This window comes from Apis cerana, linkage group LG12 (assembly GCF_029169275.1).
Source record: "Apis cerana isolate GH-2021 linkage group LG12, AcerK_1.0, whole genome shotgun sequence".
Lineage (NCBI taxonomy): Eukaryota > Metazoa > Arthropoda > Insecta > Hymenoptera > Apidae > Apis > Apis cerana.
Genome location: NC_083863.1, coordinates 9,935,680 through 9,958,744, shown reverse-complemented (window position 1 = coordinate 9,958,744; position 23,065 = coordinate 9,935,680). Strand labels below are relative to the sequence as shown.

The window sequence follows — 23,065 nt, the reverse complement described above, 5'->3', positions numbered from 1 at the left end:
GGAAACGATATTTATTCGACGAATAATAGACGCGGAGAGAGAAAGAAGCTTGCGTGGAAAGGAAGCAAAGCGTGTGCATAAATATATATAATTATTTCGTCGGGAGAGGAAAAAATGTGAAAAGTTTCGAAATGATCGCGTGCATCCGGGCGGGCGATGCAGGCCTCTCGTTAAGTTTATTTATTATTATTTTCGCAATTTTGAAAGCTCGTTTGTTTGCTCTTTCATAAATAAATAAAAAGTAAAGATTTGAAAGGGACGCGGAAACGTAGGTACGTTTGGAACGAGGGCGGAAAGCGGAGGAACGAATGGGAACGAAGGCGGACGAAAATTATTTTCTTCTCCCGGTGGCGAGTCAAAGGGCGCGCGAGCCGCGGATTTCGGATGGTCCAATTATATCCGTTGAATATAATTGTTAACGAGTACCAGCGGATAACTACCCAGTCACTTCTGTTTCTTGGACTGAATAATTCAAGAACGTAAACGGGACGAGGCCGCGCGAACATATCGAGAAATAAATTTGGGATTGGTCATCGACGATCAACAGGGATCGTGTCGCGAGAAATCGGGTGAGAACGAGGTTGAAAAATTAAGCGAATACGATTTCGTTCTCGCGAAATGATTGCAACGCAGAGAACGGAATTTCGATGAAATAAAGAGCCGGGGTATGGGTAAATAATAATAAAATCTGGAACACGGTACCGATTCGAGCGAGTTGTATATTTTACAACCAGCGCCGAGTTCGTTAATTTGCAAGATTGATATTTTTGCGAAGAACGGAGGAACAATAAAGTAGCATATTCGTCCGGTTTATACGATCCTGTTCGTTAAGAATTTAATTCCCCACTTAATATTTTTTTAATTAGCGAGAAAAAAATAATACCGGTGCGCAAATGATATTACGTGTTTTATATTAATCCTAACTTGGTATGAAATCGGGAAAAATAATATAGAGAGCTTCTAAAGCCTCGCGACAGAGAGCAAACAACAATTTCACCGTTTCTATTCGCGGTATTTCGCTTCTTTCTTTATGAAATGAATGTTCGTTTGAAACAAGTATAACCGCATTCAAAATATAATTAATTAAATCTCAATATTCCGACATTCACCGCAGCGCTTATGTTGTGTGTGTACATATATATATATATATTTTTCTTTCTCTCTCTCTCTCTCTCCCCCTCCTTTTTTCTTTCCGTGAAACGGTAAACATAATTTCGTTTAATTAATCCAGATACAATTATACGAATCCAAATCTAATCGATTACGATAAACTGACGTAATGATTTGAAAAAGAAAATATTAGTAACCGTAAAATTGAATGGATTTTTTACAAATTTAATTTCGAAATGGAAATCAAATCTTTACGGTGAAAGAAGGCGTGCTTGATAAGATCGAAATTTTCACCGCAAATAATTAATTGGATAAAAAAATCCATGTCCACCGAGTCGTTGATATTTACTACTGGTTGCAGGAATATAGTTCTATATTCACTTCATCCTTTCGTTTCTCTCATTAATCACCACGTTATCATAATTTTGCCACTCCTCTTGGACACGGGTGAAAATAAAAAGAAGGGAGAGGGGAAAAAGGGAAAGAAAATTTGTCTTTCATCACGGACGTATTCATTCGTCCTACATCAAACGATATTGAAACGATCTGGCATCGCGATTCTATATATCCCTTTCGTTAATCTCGTAAACAACATATAATAATTGTATCCATTAATTGTATCCCGACTCGATCGAAAACAACGGGAATACCGCCATTCGTTTCGTCGCGATCGTTTATACATTTTTAAAAAAATACACTTTCTTCCTCGAAGGATCGCTCCCTAAAATTCTCCTAAAATTTCCATACCGGATATCCTACGCAAATCATAACCACGGTTACGATAGAGGCTCGAGCGACGATCAGTTGACTCCAAGTTGCCCCGATCAGAATTTTATCTTGGGGCGTCATCGTTGAAACGGGCACGGCGTGGCAATCGATTCGCGGCGATACAACGCCAACTTATACACCGAACGGGGGTAAAGTTTCGCGCGATTAACACGGTTAATGTTTCCGCAATTATATCGCGAGATGCAGCTCATCCTTTCGTCGTCGACGCCACGGATGGAAACCACGTGCACAATTATTATTATTATCGATCGACCGCGAACAAACTCGAACGCGCGAGTTGAAACCGATGCTGTTTCTTTAATCTCGTTCGAGACTCGGGTGAGTCTCGAGACGCGAATAAATAGGCAAACCCTAATGGGATAGAACGAGGGGCGAGATCGAAAAGTTTTATTTGCAAGTTAATAATATCGATCTCGTTTAATACGCTTCTCTCGAATCGATGATGAATGATATCGGTGCGGATATCACGTGTGAAAGAATCGTGATTTTTCACGATACGAGCGTTGCACGAAAGAGAGAGAGAGAGAGAGAGATTATCGCGAGCAGCCGATAAAATACCGATCACGTTTATTACGTTCGTGACCGGCAGCCAAATGTTACACCGGTCAGTCAATCGCTATAAAATATGTGAGTGGACCGTATTAACGAGGCATTAAATTGGCGCGTATAAAACATCGATGAGCGTGGGGTGGATTGGACGAGACGCGATTTAATCTCGTCCTCGTGTCGAAACGCGGGCGGAAAAATTTCAAATTTGATTTACCGTAGGGGGTGGACGAGCGGAGGGGAGTTTGTTTCGAAGGGAAAACATTAATTTGTCGAAGATACGTGGATATTTGGGAATACGAACGCGTGTTAACGATTCGCTCGAAGGGAAGAAAAGGAAGGGGAGGAAGAGGAGGAAGGGGAATGGCGAAGTGGGCAAGAATTATGGCAACTGGGCAGATCGATTACGCTCGCCTGTAACGCGTCCGGTCACGTGACTTCCCGTGATTCTAATTCATTACGAGTTTAAACGTCGAACTACGTAACTACGTTTCTCTTGCCAGTCTTTTTCCCTTCCTACCCTTCGTGTAACCGGCGAACAACGAAGAAAGAAAAACGAAGAACGCACGTCAAATGGAAAACTCGCGTGTGAACCGATCGCGCTGAAAATCGCTCGTTCGTTCTTTCTCTCCTTCGCGAAACGCTTCTTCTTCCTTTCGATCGCCATTCGTGGCCGAGGACTCGACCGGTCGACGAAAGGTATCATACACGCCGGACTCTAGACAGATACTCATAGACAGGACAACAACAGAGCAGAAGGAGAACACAGAGAGAAAGAAAAACACGCGGCCTGAAATTGCGATTTTACTGTGCCGCGATGTCGGTAAATATTTACCTGTCAGGCTGGCTCTGTTCGTTTCCCTCCGGTCTTTCCCGCTCTTTAATTAACACGCGTTGTCCCTTCTTCCTTTGTAATCCTCTCTTTCTCTCTTCCTCTTTCCCGTTTCCACGACACTTCACTCTCCAAGGACGAAGCCGAGAAAAATAAAAGACACGCTACTGGCGGCGTATCCTCTCTCACTGACAAACACGTTTCACAGATCTCTAGGATACTCTTCTTACATCCTTCTCCTTCTCGTTAACGTTGGATTAATTCCGCACCGCAAGCAGTCGATTCGATTTCCCCTTCTTTTCCTTTCCTTCTCTCTCTCTCTCTCTCCCCCTTTTCGATCTCCTCCACGTTCGGCCACGCTCCAACGCGATATTCAACGCCGAGACGAACGCGATAAGGACCACCGGTTAAACGATAGATGGTATCGCGAGTTCCCCTATCGACCCATCCCACCTCGTAAACCTCACCCGACTCTTCCACGGGATGATATTTCTTCTCCTCGCGCGTGCATGTTGCGACGATGCTCGGTCGCCGACACAGAGGGATATCCTACGTACACGCAACGACTTTCCTCGTTGAATGAAGAAACACACGCTTCCTCGCGCTTCCTCTTGATGGACTTAATGAATCGCGCATAAATGCTTGGTGTGCGCAAACGAACACACGATAATTAATTAATAACGAAAGAAAATGGAGGGGATCTCGAACGACGAACACGAACGAACGCGAATCGAAGAAGCGGATCTTCGATCTTCTTTCCTCAACGTGGCGAGTCAGCTGTAACGATTTCGAGGGTTCTTCTTCTACTTAAGTTCTACGCACTATCACATACACACTCGATGTACACTGTACACTGATCCAGTCTCCCCGTGGATAATCATATTACCACGTATAAACTATACAACCACTAATTCTGTTGCCGCTCCTCTCTCGGCCATCCTCGGCGACGCTTCGTTCTACCGCCACTTTCCAATTGGGTTTCCAACCGGATCGTGGTCGAGTCAAGAAACGCGAGCAGACAGGCGAGTGAACTTCAACGCGGTACGCGGCGAGGATGGGAGAACGTGGCTCCTCGGCGTCGAGGGGGCCTGGGTTGCATGGTGTCGGTTGGACCGATCCGAGGTGACGAGCGAAGTGGGATCCGCGGACGACGACGACGAGGAACGCGAGCGGGACGAAGGCTCGGCACGCGAGTTCGCCGGCCGACTGAAGCACGGTTCGGCTGTCGGCCGACCCCAAACCCCGAAACTCGCCTCGCTTCCTCTTCGTTCAACGTTTCCGCGGCCTCCGTCGGCCCCTCGTACCGATAAGGGGTGGCAAGGGGCGCAGAGGGCATAAACAGAGAAGGGAGGAGGGATGGGGCGCCTACGCGCCTGCGCCAGGTGCACACCAGCCGACCGACAGTCTTCCTTCTTGCTTTACGCTTGCCACTCGCTACTCCTGCGCCGCTTGTGCAGGTGGAATAGATAACCGGTATGGAGAAATCCTCTATACTTTCCACTTTCTTTCGCCGACCTATCTCCAACGGTATCTCGCGCCGGAGGGAGGAGGAAGGCAAGCTTCCTTCGAAGCGTCGAAAGTCGATAAATTTCCGATTCCTACCGAGTTAATACCGAGAGGAACGTTCTACTAATCGATCGAGGGGGAGGGAATTAACCCTCTCGTCTTACATCTTTTATTCCCCTCTCCTTTTTTCCTTCTTCTTTCTTTCTTTCTTTCTTTTTTTCCAATTGTAGCCCATGGATTTGTACGCTCGAGTCAACGAAGATATTTCTCGCGTATTATACTCGGGGATGAACGAACGTTCTCTAGGGCGGAACGGAGGAGGACTAAAGGGAGGGGAATCGATGGTATTGTCGCGAAATCAGTCGATGTAATGTAACCACGCGCAACAACGAGGAGCGAAGTTGTGATTCACGAGGGTCGGTCTCCAATTAATTAACGTAAACCGCGATAAATCAATCGAATTGTTGTTCTCGGCGCGGTGAACGCTTTTCCGTGGCTAACCCAACGAAAATCTCAGTCTCTCCCTTTCTCTCTCTCTCTCTCTCTCTCTCCGTCCCTTTTTCCTTCACGATGTCAAGACGACTCGACATGAGAAATCAATCAATCGTGAAACCAGTTTACTCGATTCGAGAGTCCAGTCCTCTTTGATTCCTCGAAGGCGGTTTGAAAAAAGGTGCTCTCAGATTAAGCCTTGCTTCGAGTTTTACTTTGATTTCTAGGATGCGAGAGAAATTTGGGTCGGAAGATAGAGGATTAATCGCGGAGAGGAAAGAGAGTGCGAAGTAAGCTCTCCTCCGCGAGTTCGACAACAATAACAATAATACCGAGATAACGTTACGCCGTGAGATCCGTTTAGCTACACAAGCAAATTGCCAATATTATCAGTTATCGGATTATTACGGCAAATTGTTCGGGTTTGCCTTTACCGACCGGCCCGCAGAGCTACCCCTCCGGCGACCCCTCTCGTTCGTCACACACCTCCGTCTCGCTCCATCCTCTCGACCTCTCTCGCGGCCAGCTGCGCCACGTTGCGTACGCTAAATTCCGACTTGCGATCCCGCCTGCGAAACGCGGCGCGGGGGAGAAGCGAGTGGAACAAGTTGGAAGAAAATCCCCTTTTATTTCTCCTCGAAATTACGAGCCGCGTGGATTACCGTCTAATAAATTCGAAACGAGTTAGCGTAATCGTCGATAAATCGATATGGATCCTGGCACGAGAAGTATCGTTAGGAGAATTATCGAGTTACTAGGCTCGGGTCGAAATGAAAGATCGGTTCGACCGCCTCGTTTAATACGCCGTTTAATCACACCCGTGAATACGCACAGGTAGAGATGGATGGCAGCGGTTGTAAGCGTAATAGGCCGACAATAGACGCTAAGTCTGAAACACGGTTATGGACAATGGCGGTTGAATAGGGGACCGTGATCTTACGCGATAACCGCCCTACTTGCGAAAACTGCAAACTGCCGAGGTTCGTCGCCTCGCGACGGTTGTCCGTTTTCGCGCCGTTTTCCGCCTCCACCGAGTTGAACTTGGGAACGCGAATCTCGCAACGTCGCATAAATTTCCCACCGACTCTCGATATCGCGGAAAAACGTGTATCATTCGGTATCTTTCTGGGTCACTGCGGATATCACTGCCGCATAAAAACGTCCGCATTGTTACATACGGAAAACGATCGAATATCGAACGGTAAACGCGTGCCGTTACGCAAATATTTTCTTTCCTTCCCTTTTCTTTCTTCTCTGAAATGCTCGCAAAGTGAGGATTATTCTCCAAGGTCTTGAGAATAATCGCAATTGTGGCAAAGTGATTCGATCGCGCGGGAAGCTATTCCGATTTCCCTATTTACCGCCTCGTCAGGAATGTCAACGCGTATATTCTTAACCGTATCATCGAAATCGTTTCCTTCGTCTAACTCCGCGGAGACGCTTCCGGAGATGAATATACAACGATAGGGACATCAGAGGGGTAATCATCAATAAACCGTCTTAGGGAACCGTGTTCCCGATCGAACAAGTACGCGCCACAAATCCATTAGCGTAATTTATTCGTCGTGACGTGTAATTATTTACTATCTACATCTGGTGGAGGTGGGAAGAGGAGGAGAGGGAGAGAAGTTCACCGGTTCTCGAAACGATAGGCTCGAGTATAAAATCGCCGAGAGAGTGAGTCGTTACGCTGAAAAATCGTCTCGACGATCCTCCACCCTAACGAGATCCTGTTCCACCGGATGCTTTGATCGATCTCGTTGAAAGCGTCTACCCCCTCTCTCTCTCTTCCTTCTTCCTTCATCCTATCCTTGCCCCGTCTAACCGGCGGTGACTTATGAAACTTTGAAACGCTTCGAAACCGGATGTCTCTTCTTTTAATCTTAGAACCCGTATATACTCGGAATATCTTTGCCATTCCTGAATAGCGTTATCGAACGAGCATCGGAAGCCCCGGGGTCCAAAGGTGATTCCGCGACCGTTGACACGCGAATCGTGGAGAAACCTCTCCCTCCCCTCGCGCGATCGATCCGCGATCGTGGAAAAATGGGTTCGTCGTGATCGAGGAAAAGTGACTTGGAGGAGACAAGGCCTTCCTTGGTTGTGGTAGAAGCGTCTCGGTTCGAGAAGGGATGCGAGAGTTTGGTTTCAGTCGCCGTTTCCGAATCTCGGCGGGGTTAATAGTCGAACGTGCCCTGGAGGGATTCTCGAACGCCGCCATCTCCCTGCCACCCTTCCCTCCCCCCATTATTGTTCGTTTCTGAAAGGCTGAATCTCGGCATTCGGCCCCCTTACCCTCCCCCACCCCTCGCAGGAAAACGCAATCTCACCGCTTCCGCGGGTCGGCTTTGCTTCCGACACCGGCGGCTGTCTTGCCGCGATAATATGTTAATCAGCCAGCCGGTGATGTTAATTAATGGCCGTGGGCGACGGCGAGACGTCGATCTCGCCCCCCTTTGGAATCGAGGATGAATCTTGGATGGAGGACCGGTTTATCTCCGGGGAAACCGTTATTACTGATACATAAAAACGCGATTAATTACGATCGAATTCGTGATCGAACCGACGTTCCAGCGGCCGATCGAGATCTGGCAGTTATGCGCGAATATCGCTCGATTCCCGAGATTTCAAATTCCGTTTCGCAGCCTCGTTGATTTTTCAGGATCCTCGCTTCATACCGGGTGTAAATCGATCACTCTCTCTTTATGGCGGTGATTATTATCGATTTGGAGGATCCCAAATGGAATTCGATGGGGCAAGATCGTCGAATTATTAACAAGTAAGACAATTTCATCTTTCGTTTAACGGGAGAAGGGGTCCGCGGCTGTACATGAGAAAATTTATACGAAGAGAGATGATACATCGATTTTTAATTACCAAGTTGTCGAAGAAGAAGGAAGTTATTACAAGATGAGACGTTTTAATATTTATCCTCGTTATAAAAGTAAATAAGTTTTCGTTGAGGCGTTGAAGAGGTTTCCAAGTTCGATAATCGAATGGCCTCGAGGGGTCTCCATTTCGGGGAATTTTCGTGCCAACCTGTCCAAAAGTCAAATTTCCCTTGCCCTTGCCAAGTCGATCCCTTGTTCAGGGAAGCTCGACCGACTGGTCAAAAGCGTACGAGTCAGCGTTCGCGAAATATACGTGGGAGAGAAACAGCCTTCCATAGAAGCTAAGAAAAGATTGGCTCGATGGACGCGCTCTACCTTCACCTCTTCGCTTTTCTCATCCGCGTTTATTTTCCGCGGAAACGCTGGATTAATTATTTTAATTGATTATTTTACACCCCTCAGATCGTAACGCGACCACTTCTTTTTGCCGCGAAATTCACTTCGATGCACCGTTTGCCAAAACTCTTGGTTTTCGAGAAAAAATACAAATTCGAAAATCTCTTTCTTATCAAATTATTATTTTCCGCGAAAACGGATTATATTTTGCAACCTCAGATTATAACGCGACTGCTCATCCATTGTCGCGAAATTCACTTCGATCCAGTCTTCGGTTTTCGAGAAAAAATTCTCGGTCGAAAAAGAAAATTCAAATTCGAAAATTTCTCTTCGATCTCGGCCTCCTTATCAAACAGAGCCAAAGAGATTCGCTCGAATATTACGTACGCGAAACAAAGCATTACATATTTATATAACGCGCGACCTTTATTTATATACGAACGTTGGTTTAATAATATACACGTAACGAGCGCGTCCTCGTCGCGTGTAAACATAAGGGGACGACGCGTCGATCCGATTCAGTTCGCGACGTAAATTCGACGAAGATTGTCGGTGTACTTTCGTTCCGTGGTTAACGTGGGAAAATTTTAAGCGGGGAAAGGCAATCTCTTTATACGGGTCCCCGCTCGTGTTCTCGCCGCGAAATTGCGTTGTCACTCTGCATCTTTTCCCCTCCTTCGAGTCTCCTCCCCCTCTCGAGCGAAAAAACCTTGGAAACGAGGGACGATACAAAAGAGAACGGACAATTTTGACGAGATTTTCGCGTGGATATACATTACACTTGCCAGATATATCGTTATTTCGAGAGATGGAGTTACGTGGGTGGGATGGCGCGCCTTTGTAAAGCGTCGAACGTGTTTGGAGAGCTTCTTGGGATGAGAAGGTTTTCGAGGAGAAGAAAAGTGAGGCCGAAATTAGCGATGAGAAACAGGATTACGACGATTTCTTCTAATCCGAGCGCGGAAGAGGAGACGTGGCTCGAGGTAAATCAAGTTTCGTTAAACGACGAATAAATCGAGCTCTTTTTTTTATTTCGCCGAGTCACGGCACGCTGTTTAAAAATGTACGCTTAAAGCCTGGAGCGCGCGACCTGTGTACGTGTACACGATTCTATCCGGGTTTATGCGCGCGGGGTTACTTAATCCATACGGAATTCCAGCCCCGACTATCCTCGCCCTGCATGCCAAGTAACTTGCCCACTTTGCGCTTTTCCACCGTTTCTTCCCACTCCTCTTTTAAAAAATTCCCCTTTCGACCAGGGTGAATAAAAAAAGGCCAAGGAATGATCGATTCGAACAGGAAACTTATTCTTTTCCTTTTGTTTTTTGATTCGACTTTTCAAACGCGAAAAAATATCGTGAAACGATGCGTCGAGAATAAAGTCTTCCGAGAGTAATTTTCCAACAACGTTTCAACAACGGAACTTGCAACCACTGGATTCGATCTATTCCACGTCACGGATTATACGCGAAACAGTGGACACCCATAGCCGTGAAACCCGTCACTCGCAACCCTTGCTCACAATGCCGCGTCACGATGCTAAGGGATATTGCGATTCTATGGGACGTCATGGAATTTCAAGATGGCCGTCGCGGGCAGACCGATGGGCCAAGAGCAAAAGGAATTCAATTTCGCTTGCTGATCGCCTTTTACGCCCTCGTGCTCGTGCTCCTCCATTTATACCCGAGATATCGATTCGGAAACACGTCGATATCGAAAAGACGGGATGCTCGTCACGATGTCCGCTCGACGTTTCGATCATTATTACCGATACCTGCCCCTCTCGTTTCGAACGCGAATCAATTAATATTCCAGAAACGGGACGCTCGTTCCCCGGCGATCTTTGATCGCCTTCTGCCCGAATAATCCGCGCGCAATTTCACTCGAGACGCGGGAATCTTACCGTTCAATCAATATTTAACCAATTAATTAGCGGTCGGTTTACCGAACGTCGTTCCCCGCGTTCAAAGAGAGGGGCGAAAGAGCTCGAGCCGAGAGTTCGCAGCCAAACGGTGTTTGCCGTGACCGTGCCGCTCCATAACGTTTCGCAACTTCGATAACGATCCGTTTCAATTATCCGTTCAATTACGATCCGTAATCGCGAAAGGAAACGGGCGAATCTCGAGGCAAGATTCCTCTCATCCACTCGTTTCCATCGATGCGCATCAATTTTTGCGTGCCCCCCGGAATATCACCTCCCCGATTCGATCAAAGCTCCCATTGTGATCGAATTACGCGACGCGAAATTTCATGCGAGCGGAGCGGATGGGGCACGGAAAAGGCGGCAGCGCTCATGATCGATCATTTTTCGCCCGGCGTTAACGAATTTTCTAACGTCGTTAAAAGCGTTGTTCCGCCCAATTTTCGCGCGATATCGTCAATTAACGCCTTTTCACCGAGCGCGCCCTCCCTGTTAACCGGCAGGGCTGCCACACGCGACCACCGTCCGTGAATACATCCACGGCGTGCGTGCGTGGGTGGGCGAGACGCAGAGGACGAGGAGAAGCGTATCGATGAGGAAGGGGGTAAGAGGAAGAGAGCGGATGCGGTCGGGCTCGGCGTGAAAGGGAGCGGTGGAGCAAGGGTGGAGGGATTGTATGCGATGCGGTCTCGAGGCGGAGGTTTACCTGGTCGCGCCGCTGTGCAGAGGGATGCTTTGCGCGTGTACCATACCAAGCCGAGCCGATGATGGACCATAGTCCAGCACAGACCATGGACCATCCCATGGATCGTTTCTCTATGGTACACGCGCATAGTTGGAGGCGTCGCCTCACCTCCAGGCCACCTCCGTGTCATCCTGTCCGCAGTACAGTGGCGCGTTGCGGGGAGGGGAGGTGAGAGTAAGGCTCGACAGAGGGAAAAGAGACGGAAGACAATTGGAAAGCGAGGGAGAAGGGAGTGTTTGCGCGTAACACGGGCTTGTTCGCCCTCGCAATTAGCCTTTGACGCGAATGCTCCTACGCGAAATCACTTGCTATCGTTGTCCCGTTAATGTCCTTTGATTCGATATATTCCGATTTTTTCCCTCATCGATCCATACTTTCCTTCCCTTTCTGAAATACGGGGAGAATCGTCGCGACGAAATTTAAAAGCCAACTATCACTTTCGTCGGATATCAAGTATCGTCAGATTAGTTTTGAATAGCGCGCGATTCGTGCTCGAATGCGAGAACGCGTGAGGAGGGCAGGGCAGGGGAGCATAATGGGGAGAGATTGGTATTGAGATCCGAGTACGCTTTCAACCTTCCGAATCGATTCCGTGTAATAAAACCGCGAATTCATGGGTGCACTGACCTTTCCTATCGTCGCGTATCATCTACGGGGCACATATTATACCTCTCTCGCGTACGAAAACGTAATTTTCTTCCTTTCAATGCTCCCCGAAGGAAGCGGGTTTTATTCCATCGAAATATTCAACGTCATCCTCGATATTATAATTCCTCGAAACCTTTACGAACGAAATACGAAGATTGGCGTAATATCTTTGATTCGAAACACGAAAAATGTTTCAGGGGAGAGAGATAAGGAGGGAGGGAAACGGAGTGGAAAAAGATAATGGATCGCGCGCGAAAGCGAAGACTAAGCACGCAGGATGATTATTGCATGAATCTACAGTATCCGCACGCCCTCGAGTTTACCTCCTTCCTTCCCTCCCTCCCTCCCTCCCTTCTTCCTTCCTTCCTTCCTTCCTTCCTTCCTTCCTTCCTTCCACCCTCTCGGGATTCCGTCGTAGCTTGAACGAAAGTGGAATTCAAATTGTTATTTTAATATTTATCATCCGGCTCTTAAATCCCTCGAAAGCTCGACCTCCGCCAGTGGGATCAACGATTCACCTCCGCCCATAATCTTCCATGAAAGATGCTAAACGTTCCACTTGCCGCCTCAATATTTCAAATATTATACCTTCGACCATCGCGTGCACCGAACAACCACGTTCGCTAACCTCATTAACGACCTTTAATCCCCCTCGCCGAATCCCCTTCCCCCCTGATAAATACACGATAAATACTCGATTCGTTGTACCAATTACATCCCATTAACAACACCGTGCCCTACTAACCTCGATCGTCGCTCCCCCCTCCCCGTTTTTTCAGAATTCCATCTTGACAAACGGAAGAAAAGAAGATGGATGTTGCGTGGAGAAAAGACGTAGAGGACGTAGTAGGTCTGATGCGGCAGGTCGTTGATCGGGAGACCGTTAAACGCGGTGGCTGGGGGTTGATTTCAATCGAAGGTTATGCCGGCGGCAATAATCGGCAGTTAGCCGAGCGCCGGTCCTCCGATGAGGCTGGGGTTCGCTGATAACAGACTTAGCGGGGGTGGCAAGTGGCGCAGCGGGAGGCGAGGAGGGTTAAAAGCCCCTCCGGTAACGGGCCAACTATATTACGAATCCCTGGTCGGCGTCACGGGTACATTGCTAGAAGAGCGGATCAGGAGAGGCTAGGTGGAACGAGTAAACGCGTATCGATGCCGGCTCGGGATAATCGATTGATCGCCTTCTTAATTAGCGGCCGGGGTATTTAGAGTGGCCATTCAATTACACAGTTGCGTAATCTGCTTACGCAGCCTCCATCACCGAGCTTTCCCTCTGCCCATCTCCCGTTTCGTGTCACGTGGACTGTGCATCGACGGCCACTTGCTCGTCGCCACTCCCAACTTCGATACGATTCGATACGACTCGATTCGAGACCGGTTCCCGTTTAACCCGAGGACGAGGCAAAGGAGAAAGTTTTCCAGATTTCGTCTTCGCAAATGTTCGTTGCGCCCGCGAACAAGCTGAAAATCGCCGATTCTCCTTGGTTAAGTCCAATATCTCGAATTAATTCCGACCAGTCCTTTCGTCTCGTCCACCCATCCCATCCCCTTTCGAAGCCCGACCGTGTACATCTCGAAAGTGGATACGAGGTTGCCACCTACTCCCTGTTCCTCCAGCCTTTCCGCCCATCCTCCGCTCTCTCCAAGATGTGTCACCGGCTTATGAGACCCTCCTCGCCTCTCGGAACTAAATGTTTTTAATTTCGCCAGACCTTCCTTTACAAACGAACGAAGAAACGACGCGTGAAAATGAGAAAGGAACTCGCAACAAGTTCCAAGGATTAGTCATAAGGGTTGGAGCTAGAGTTTCGACCCTTCTTTTCGCTCTAACGTAAGGAGATTTGCAAACGAAGAACAAACTTTACCATTTTTCTACCGTGAAAAATCGAGATTTGCTTCGAAATCGTACCTCCTCTTTACTTTTTCAACCAAAATCGTTGGCTCGTTCGTCTCTCGTGAAGGACGAGCGCAACTAAAAGACGAAATTCTCGAATTCTTTGCTCGACCACCGCCGATGAATCTCCTTTCATGCCCCCGTGCACGAGGACCGCGGATACGTCCGACCAGGTGGAATTTCTCCACTTTATTTTCCCGCCCCTGCGTCAAATTCCATTCCCCGCTTTCCCCTCCACCGCCATCCCTCTCTACCTACGTCTCGCCTAGACGTTCGTCCTCCCCCTCCACCTCCTCCTCTCCCCTCGCTAACAGCCGGGATATTCACCCGTCCGTCCGCTTGGCTCCCTTTTGTGAGCAGAGCGGAAGACAAGACAAATACGGAAAACGAGGAGCCGGGAGGAGCGCACCACCACCACGACGACGCGGCTTCCGGAATAACACGATTATATCGAGGAACCCGCCACCAGCCGTGCCAGCCAGAAATCGATACCTATCGAGGATACCTATGAAGCGCGTTTAAATTTGTCGGAAGTCGTAAGTCGCGAGCGAAATATATTATCCCGCGATAAGGCGGCCAGCTTTCCGGATAGCGGTCGCATCCTTTTAACGTGGAGTAGCACCGAGATTTTATTTTTCCCTTCTCCTCCTTGGGGAAAGGAAGAAAAAGGAGAAGAGCGCGAATGGATTTGGACGAGACGGAGACGTGAATCGAAAAGGGGGAGGAATAATAAGTTTAATCCGAGGTTACCTCGTGGGATTCGGTGGTTGTCCGGTTGATAAAGCGGAGCGACTGGTGGCAGAGAGCTTTATCCGTAATCAGAGAGCCTTCCGTCAAGTTCGTTCCGCGTACTTGATTACGCAGAATGTGAGACGGTAACGTTGTTACCGGCTCTCTGAATCGGTCGTGTATCGGGCTACGACTTTAATTAAGTCAGATTTATGGAGTAAATATCGCAGGGATGGGTTGCACGCATCGATGTCGGCGACGGGGAAGGAAACCCATATTCGACTCGCTATAATTTCCCGTTCAACTTCGTAACGACCGAACCGAAACCCGAATGGGGATTAATTGCGCCACTTGTGATCGAAACTATCGATTTCTCGCCGAGAAAGGGAAAAAAAAGGAAAGTCTATCTAGGAAGATCCATCTGTTTGAGGAGAAAAAAAAAAGAAGATCTGGAGAAAACAATCTTCCATCCGAGGAAAAATCCATTGTTCGCCAAATCGCTTAACATCGAATCGAAAAATCCACTCGCCTCGAGATTCCAAATCCACCGCGATTATTAGTCGGACAAGTAGTTTCCAACATCTCTGGGGAGCGGGAGGGGGGAGGGTCTCTAAAGCGAGGCTTGATTAGGCGCGGCAACTTGTTTCCATCCCGACTCCTTGCGCGAACTTAAACCACATTAAATTGCGCTTAAGTGAAGCACGTGGTGGAAGGTCACAGTTCAACTCGGGAAGGGATGTCGGGGAATCGAGGTGAACGAGAGAAGGAGAAAGAGAAAGAGAGACAAAGAGAGAAAGGAGGGTGGTGTAAAATGCGGGTTCCGTGGGAAACGCAGTTACGAGGCGTAGAAAGATACGAGGCGGTATTGTGTCAAATGAGAAGAAAGTTGGAGGAATTTAATAAGTGCTCGTGCCGCACGCCCAACGTCCAAGTGATTCCACCGGCGTGGAAGATGGAAGGTGAGAGGAGGCTAACCGAATGAACGAATAAGGGGACACGCGGGAAGATGGGGCGAGATATGGGTGAGTTAATTCTGTTACGAAGTTACGCGACTTTCTGGAACTGTCCTCCCAGGACCTAATTATGCGGCTGCCTCCGAAGAGAACTCCGCAAATCTACCTCGTTCAACGTAAATATTGTACCGACCAGAGGGAGATTTACGCGTATCACGGCCTGTTTTCTTTTGTACGCGCGCGTGGGATGTCAGCGTATCCAATATTCCAGAAATTTTTAACTAAAATCGGGTCGATAAGATTATTACCGGTATTATTATTATCGTAATAATTCGTAAACGATGGATAATTGATCTTGGAAATTGGAACGGATGTACGACAGGGGAGGATATTTAACGATCGTCGCCCAGCGTGCTACCAGCGATGAAGTTTAGAACGGAAACGTAGGAATGTAGTATTTGACCGTATTAGATGGATCGGTGTGTTTGTCGCGGGCAAACGGGCGAAACCTGTAATTATGTTTGGCGTCGATTCCTTAAGTACACACGGCAGGATTCGCTACAGGATCCTGCGTCCGTCAAACGGGCGTTATGTACTCTTGAAGGCAAGCGGAGTGGATCGTGCAACACATCGGACGGCAAGACGAACAAGCGGACGAGTGAAAATTAATCGCGATGCGGCCGAATCGTGATCACCCGTTACGAGCTAATAAACGATTAAACAATCGACAATTTCCCTCATGAATATCGCAACGGCTCGTTTCGAATTAATATCCGTTTGAAATTACTCAAAATGGTGCCCTCAAACGAAACGTGACCGGGCAAATATTGTCCCCAATTATGATATATCTTCCTTCGAATTCTATTTAAAAGAAAAAAAAAACTAATTTTTACCCTTTGGAACAAAAACAATATTCTTAGAAACAATTTCAGAGGGATCCAAGACGAAGAAATATTTAAACAGAGACTTGTATCTTTAACCCAATATTAATATCGATCGTTCCGTAATCCGTTCGAATGAAATTTAGAAATGCCCGCTTCGATCCCCGTGCGAAACGCAGACAAACGCAGACGAAGAAAATTCTAACGAAACGAGCGTTCTAAAGAAAAGCAGAAATAAAAATAGGTAAAAAAATGGGGGAAGAGGGAAAACGCAGCGCGTCGAACGAAAGTTTTCGCGTGTCTTTGTCTCGCCGCGTATAAAGCGCAGCTAGCGGAAAGGTACGGTTATGTCGAGGACCGTGTCGGTAAAGACGGCGCGCAAGTGAACAAGTGCACGGTCCGTCGGTCTAATCTAAGGTTAAGTTAGGTTGGCTCAAAGTAGACGAAACCTAACCTAGTATTAGTCGAACCGGGTCACCCTCCCTCCCCTCAAACTTTCCTATCTCCTACTCTCTCCTCCCTTCCCCTCCTTCCACGCTCCTTTTACAACTAACGCGACCGCAACTCGAACGACCGAGGCCGACCGACTCGAAAACCTGCAGGGTTATTTCTCCTGCGTCTCGCCACCCACCGACAATTAAAGATAAACATTTGCACGTTCCCGTCGTCGAGCTAACCTCGACCCCGGGTGTCGACAATACGGGGGATAATTAGGGGAGGGGAAGGGGCGAGTTAAACGCACGATTAAATTATGACTGGCATTAGGCAGGAGAGCCATCCGGGGAGAACTGCGGAGAGGATATAGGGAGGAAGGGAGGGGTTCGAAATTAATTTCGCCGTTAAATTTAGCGAGGAGAGTAGAAGATACGATTTAATTTGTCCACCCGAAGCAGGAAGATATTCGATTCGCGCTGCAAGGTGACTGGAACTGAACAGCCAAGTATATCGCGCGTTGCAAAACTTGGCGCGTTTAATCGAAACCGATTACGATATCTGGGATTATAAATAATCGGTTAAGGATATGGAATCGAGTTTAGATTTTCCGGTTGGTTACTCGTTCGATTCGGGATACGAAGGATGGACGGATTATGGAAAGATTCGAGATCGATGGACGTGTTGGGCCGATGCAAAGAAAGATGCATCCTTACGTACGAAAAAAAAATACACCGTAAGATATAAACTGTTTAACGAGTAAGTAAACACGGATAAGGTTTAATTTCGCGAGGGGGAGTCGATCCTTCCCATTAGTCGAAATTTACTCGATATCCGTCGAAGCCTTAGTTTTTAAAATCCCTTAATGCTAATATAAATCACGACTTTGGGAGAAGGGCGAGATTCAGCAGCGCTGAAAACTTGGCCCCTTTGTCAATTTAATCCAAAGTTTCCGCGAAAACATATTTTTCAGCTAATAACTCATACCCGACACTCTCTCGCACCCACACATTCATATCCCCGGGCTCGTAAATCAGAGGAAGGTCTTACCGCAAGAGTTTCCATTAGTCCCGGAAAAATTCATAGATGACAAATACGATTGTTTTACCAACTCACCTGAAACAGAAAAGAACGGCCGTTTAATAATTTTTCATCTCGCATTAATCATGGCGGCGAACGGGAGTTCATCTCCTTTCTAATTAATCGTAATTCGTAAGCGTGAATGTCGAGCAAGTTTGGTTATAAATCGATATCGTATCGAAACTCTTAAGTAAGCAAGTTTTCTTTACTTTCAATTTTTCAAGGCGAAGATCTTTCCTCACGTTTCCATTTCAGAAATATCCACGATCGTTATAACGTTCCTTCTCTCGAGAGACGGAAGTTTAAATTCCCGATATTAACGTTTCAAACGTTTCGATTTAGCAACGTTCATCTTTGAACGGTAATATTTGTTCGAACACGCGGTAGCGAAAAATATTCCTATTTGCTAAATGGAAATTTTTTTCTTTATCGATCCTCGCCATTAACCTACGCGTTGGCACAACATCAAAATTGATATTAAGATTAAAAAAGCACGTAAAGGCAAGGCAAATATAAAAATTCGACAAATTTCCAATACAAGGAAAACACGTTCCAATCATTCTTTTTTCCACATTTACTTAGCGCACCAATCAGCCAAGGAACATTCAAATTCGTAGACTCAATCGTCGTCTACGATCCCTACACACACATATATACGTATATATTCATCAACCATGAACCACGAACACGGAGGATTCAATAAACGGGTTCCATTTTCTCGCAGGATGATTTGAAAAATATCGCGTGGAGGCGATATCGTGGAAAAAGAAGGTGGAATTCAACGGATACGTCTTACTATTTCGTAACCAATATTGGTGTCTGGGACAGAACGATACAATGGCATCGTGGGCCCGATAATGGAACAAACGGAAGCTACAGAAATGGAAGAGGGAGAAAAAGAAGAAGAAGAAGGGTAAACAGAGCACGGTATCGTCGAGGAAACGAGAGAATCGACGCGAATCAATCATATGCAAAACAGCGTGTCGATAAATCTTACCTAGCCAATAAAATCGTATCAATCAGGCAGAAGTAAATGCAGCCTCCTTTTTTCCTTCTTCTTCTTCTTCTTCTTCCTCTTTGGCGATAGTTGACCGAGAAACGACGAGAACGAGACCGAACGGATGAAAACGAAACGAACGCACGAGGCGAGGCGTGAACAAATTTTTAGCCGTGATCCTCGTTTCTCGAACGTATGGATAGGGAAATGACAAGAAGAAGAAGAAAAAAATAAAGAATATAAGAAAGAGAGATAAACCGAAGATGGAAAAGGCTTACTTTACCGAAAGTAAAGAGAGTTGGTAAAGGATCGAAGGGGAAAATATATCGAAAGGCGACCGCCTCGATTTCCTCTTGGGTGGGGAGAAAGATTTCTCGAGCGAGTCGCTGTCTAACGCGAGGAAATGGTGATCGACGTGTCGAGGGAGGGGTGGGTAAAAACCGATGCTCTCCAGTGTAAGGATTCCTCCCCAGAAATCCTTCCGAGATTTCTTCCGAGATCTTTTTTTTCTAAATTTAACGAAACACCGATCTCGTCTGCAAGGGGGCGAGGAGAGAGGAAGGGGGGGCAAATGAAACAAGGGGCCGTTGCGCCCCTCTCGGAGGTTTTTCCTCGCGATACGCGGCGCAAGGCGTGGAGCAGTAACTTTTAATTCGCGTGCCCGACGCCGACCAATCTGTGTCGTGCGCGCTCCTATTACTCCTGATAAGGTCGAAGCAATTTATTTACCGAGCGTAGGGGATGCCATCACGCGACTTCGTCCTTCCTCGACCGAGGGAGAGAAAAGAACGAAGCGAGGAACGGTGACGGGGACAAGGGTGGCGGAGGTGAGAAGAGAGTGGGTGGAAGTTATATACGCAACCGGCGAGGGAGAGCATACCTTTGGAAGGAAATAAAAACTTAATGGGTGTGTAGCGGTACGGACGATGTTATTTCTGGGATTGGAAGGGAGACTACGTGTGCCAGAGACTGACGACTTTTTTTCTTTCTTTCTTTCTTTCTTTTTTTTCAGCTTGTATGTATGTACCGTGATCAATCGAAACCGAGGAAAATAAGCAGGTTATCCGGTTTAGAGACTTTATATCGTTCCACCTTATAAATCTTATTTCCTATCTGCTGTTTGTTTCGTGAAATACATCGAGGAAAGTGGAGAGAGAGAGAGAGAGATATCGGGATTGGGGAAAGCGAGGGGTAAGAATAAAGAGAGGGGGGCGGGGGATAGAAGCGTGATGAAACTCGATAAAATTCGATGCGAGAGGTGTACTTTGCAGTACACCGCGAGGTTGTACACGATTCACGATCGATTCTATCAGTATTTGGTTCAGCTCGATAATTGAAATTTATGTGGGGGGCGCGAGAAATTATGAAAGGTTCTCCGTATCGGATTTTCCACGATGCGTGTCCAATGATTTGCCACGTTCGAATTGCGCGAACGTGTTAAGATCTTTATCGTTGCAAACAACAGTTACAAGAAACGTGATTTCTTTCTTTTTTCTATCATCGGACAGTTAAATCGTGGGTAAACGATGTGATACAACGAAAGGAGTATCGTTGAATCAGTGTTGAATAAACTATGCGATAGATTCGTAGCATCTACAATGTTTCTACAGTATTGTGTACACGCGAATATTATGAAATAGGCAATAAAAAACAGGAAAATACGTAAATTAGAAAAAGCTGTTATATTTACATTTAAAATTGTAATATGTATTCACATACGTGACTGCAATACGATAAAAAATTAGCAACGAATAAACCATGTCCAACTGTTTCGCCACATAAATATTTCGCAAAAAATGAAAATTCACGTATTGCGATTAAATACATGATATTTGGGGAAAAACTGAAATTTCGTTACGGACAAAATAATATTTTTTCTCTAAAAAAAAAAAAAAAAAAAAAATCTATACAGTTGATCATGATCGAGTTATCCGTTCCGAGCGTCAACCTTGTCTAGAATCAGCTACGGGGAAAAGAAGAAGAGAAGGGGTAGAAAAATTGTCTGACAATGAGCGAGAGGGTGGTGTACGAGACCAGAAAGGGTTTCTGAGCGTCGTGATCGATGATCCAACGCAAGACATTGGACCTCTTTTCCTCGCAAGATACTTGATTCCGCCAGAAATTTTATTCCTCGTCGGTGGTGTAAGCCACGCTGCTCCGTCGAAGAATATTGCCTTCTCTTTGAATAGGATATGCCATAAAAGCTTGATGGATTAAGGTTGACGCGTTCAGATTAAACATCTTCTTTCCGTCTCAGAGCCCACGCACAATAATATGGAAATTGTGAAACGTTGTGATTTCGCGAGAAAAAAAATTATAATTGGAATTTGAACGGTTGAAATCTTTTTATTAAAAGATGATGAAAGATAATGAGAGATATTATCGTATCCTCGATTATAATTCATTCGTGGATGAAAGATTCGTAGAGAAATCGTGGGAAAAGATAGACTTTAAAGAAGAAATGTACGTGTATATAAAGTGATTTAGTTCGTTAAAATTTCACTACGCGATATTAGAATTGCTAAAACTTTGCTGAAAGTTATTTGAAATATATATATATATATATATATATATATATATATATATAGATACAATACGTATAAATTAATTCTTTTGTATCATCTTTAACGATATCGTGACAAAATTGTATCGTTACATAAGATAAATAAATATTAACGATTCTAAAAAAATAATTTTAAAAATTAGTTGTATTTTATAATGTAAATAAATAAAAATACGAACGTGAATATGATCGACTGAAACTCTCTATGTATGAATAATACGCATAAACGTGGAACATTGGTTTAATAAAAATCTTTATATAATAAAAATAATGGAGATACGAACGTGAATAAGCTAATTGAAACAATTCGTATACGAATAACAGACATAAACATAGAATATTCGTTCAATAAAACATTTCAATATCGAAATTCATTCAATTCGCTTAAAATATTGATAAATATCGAAGTAAATTTGATTTATCGAAAATATAGCAAAAAATTAAACGTCTTAACCTTACCTCGAAAAAAGTTCTCGAAGCATCAGAATATCTTAATCCATCCATAGTATCATAACCCATCAGCTAAATTACAAATAAACACTTAACACATTTGAAAATATACATGCACTATTATTTTTTCGATAAATCATTAGCAAAAAAAGTATTATTCGTAATGAAATTTCAACGACTATACAACGACTCGACGATACAAATCATACACGACGCGACATGATGACGCGATACGTTTTAACGACAATTCGATGTTATTTCACCGAAGCACAAGATATCTTACTTAAATATCGTCACTTATTTACGCGTTTCAAAGTTATATCTCACTTTAACTACGCATAAAACAAATTGAACCGCGATGTTCTTTTATTTGAAAAGATTCGAACGAAAGACAAACGGCCATGCGTCACAAGTTCCGAAGTACTATTGAAGTTTCGATTATCGAAATTAAATCGCACGTGATACTGGTCACGTGACGCGCAACTATCGATAATATCGATAGTATCGACCAGTTGATGCATGTTCATCGAAAATACATCATCGTGCATAATATATACTCGTTTGTTGTTAAAAAAATTTTAAATTAAATCGAATAAGTGAGAATAAAACGAAGAATAATCATTTAATTTATTTTATTTTATTTTATTTTATCTTTTTTTATATTTCTTTTTCTTTAGTGGTAATTATTATTTATAATTTGTTATTTAACGAATTTGAGGTTAGAAAATAAAAGTGTTAATTGTTTTTCTATAAATCTGTTTTCTTAAATTTTCTGAAATGTATCATCTTTTTAAAAAGATGATCTTTTTCGTAAGGATAAAAAACAGAATAAAAATTCGCGTGAGATTCTCGTTATCCCATTGGTGGCAAAGAGGCCAACTGCATTACCGCCTGAAGACCGCTACGTTACGGACAGTGGATACTTACGAAAGTCCACGAAGAGAATCGCGTCTTGCGAGAAATTCAACATCCGAAGATAATCGAGTTCTCCATTTCATAATAACGAATCAACGAGTCGCTTCCCAACCGATAATACTTCAACTATTTCAGATAAACTCTCGTCAAGGCTCGTAAAGATTAAACGAGAAATAAATGAACATCGAACGGCAATGTGATTCATTTATTAAGCGGTTTTCAGAAACCAGTATGGTCAGATTTACTCGTTAAAAACGTTTATCCAGGTTACGACCAGATCTGCAACTTCAAATTTACGGTTGCCGTTGTGGGCGACATAATTAAAGGATAATAAACTTCAACCAGTAATACGGTT

At 45.2% G+C, this 23,065-nt stretch overlaps 1 protein-coding gene across 16 annotated transcripts in view; it reads right to left on the bottom strand.

The window, feature by feature from the left end:
• The window catches only part of LOC107998399 (agrin), a 326,392-nt gene that overhangs the window by 275,434 nt on the left and 27,893 nt on the right, over positions 1–23,065 (bottom strand). For 9 of the 16 annotated variants that reach the window (XM_062083425.1, XM_062083423.1, XM_062083430.1 and 6 more), the window contains exon 1: positions 3,281–4,561. The exons of 5 other annotated variants lie outside the window; for them this stretch is intronic. The gene's annotated coding sequence lies outside the window, so the exon portion shown is untranslated. Of the gene's footprint in view, positions 1–3,280; positions 4,562–21,804; positions 22,224–23,065 lie in introns of those variants that run through there. 2 more of the 16 variants (XM_062083426.1, XM_062083424.1) reach the window with 1 other exon arrangement.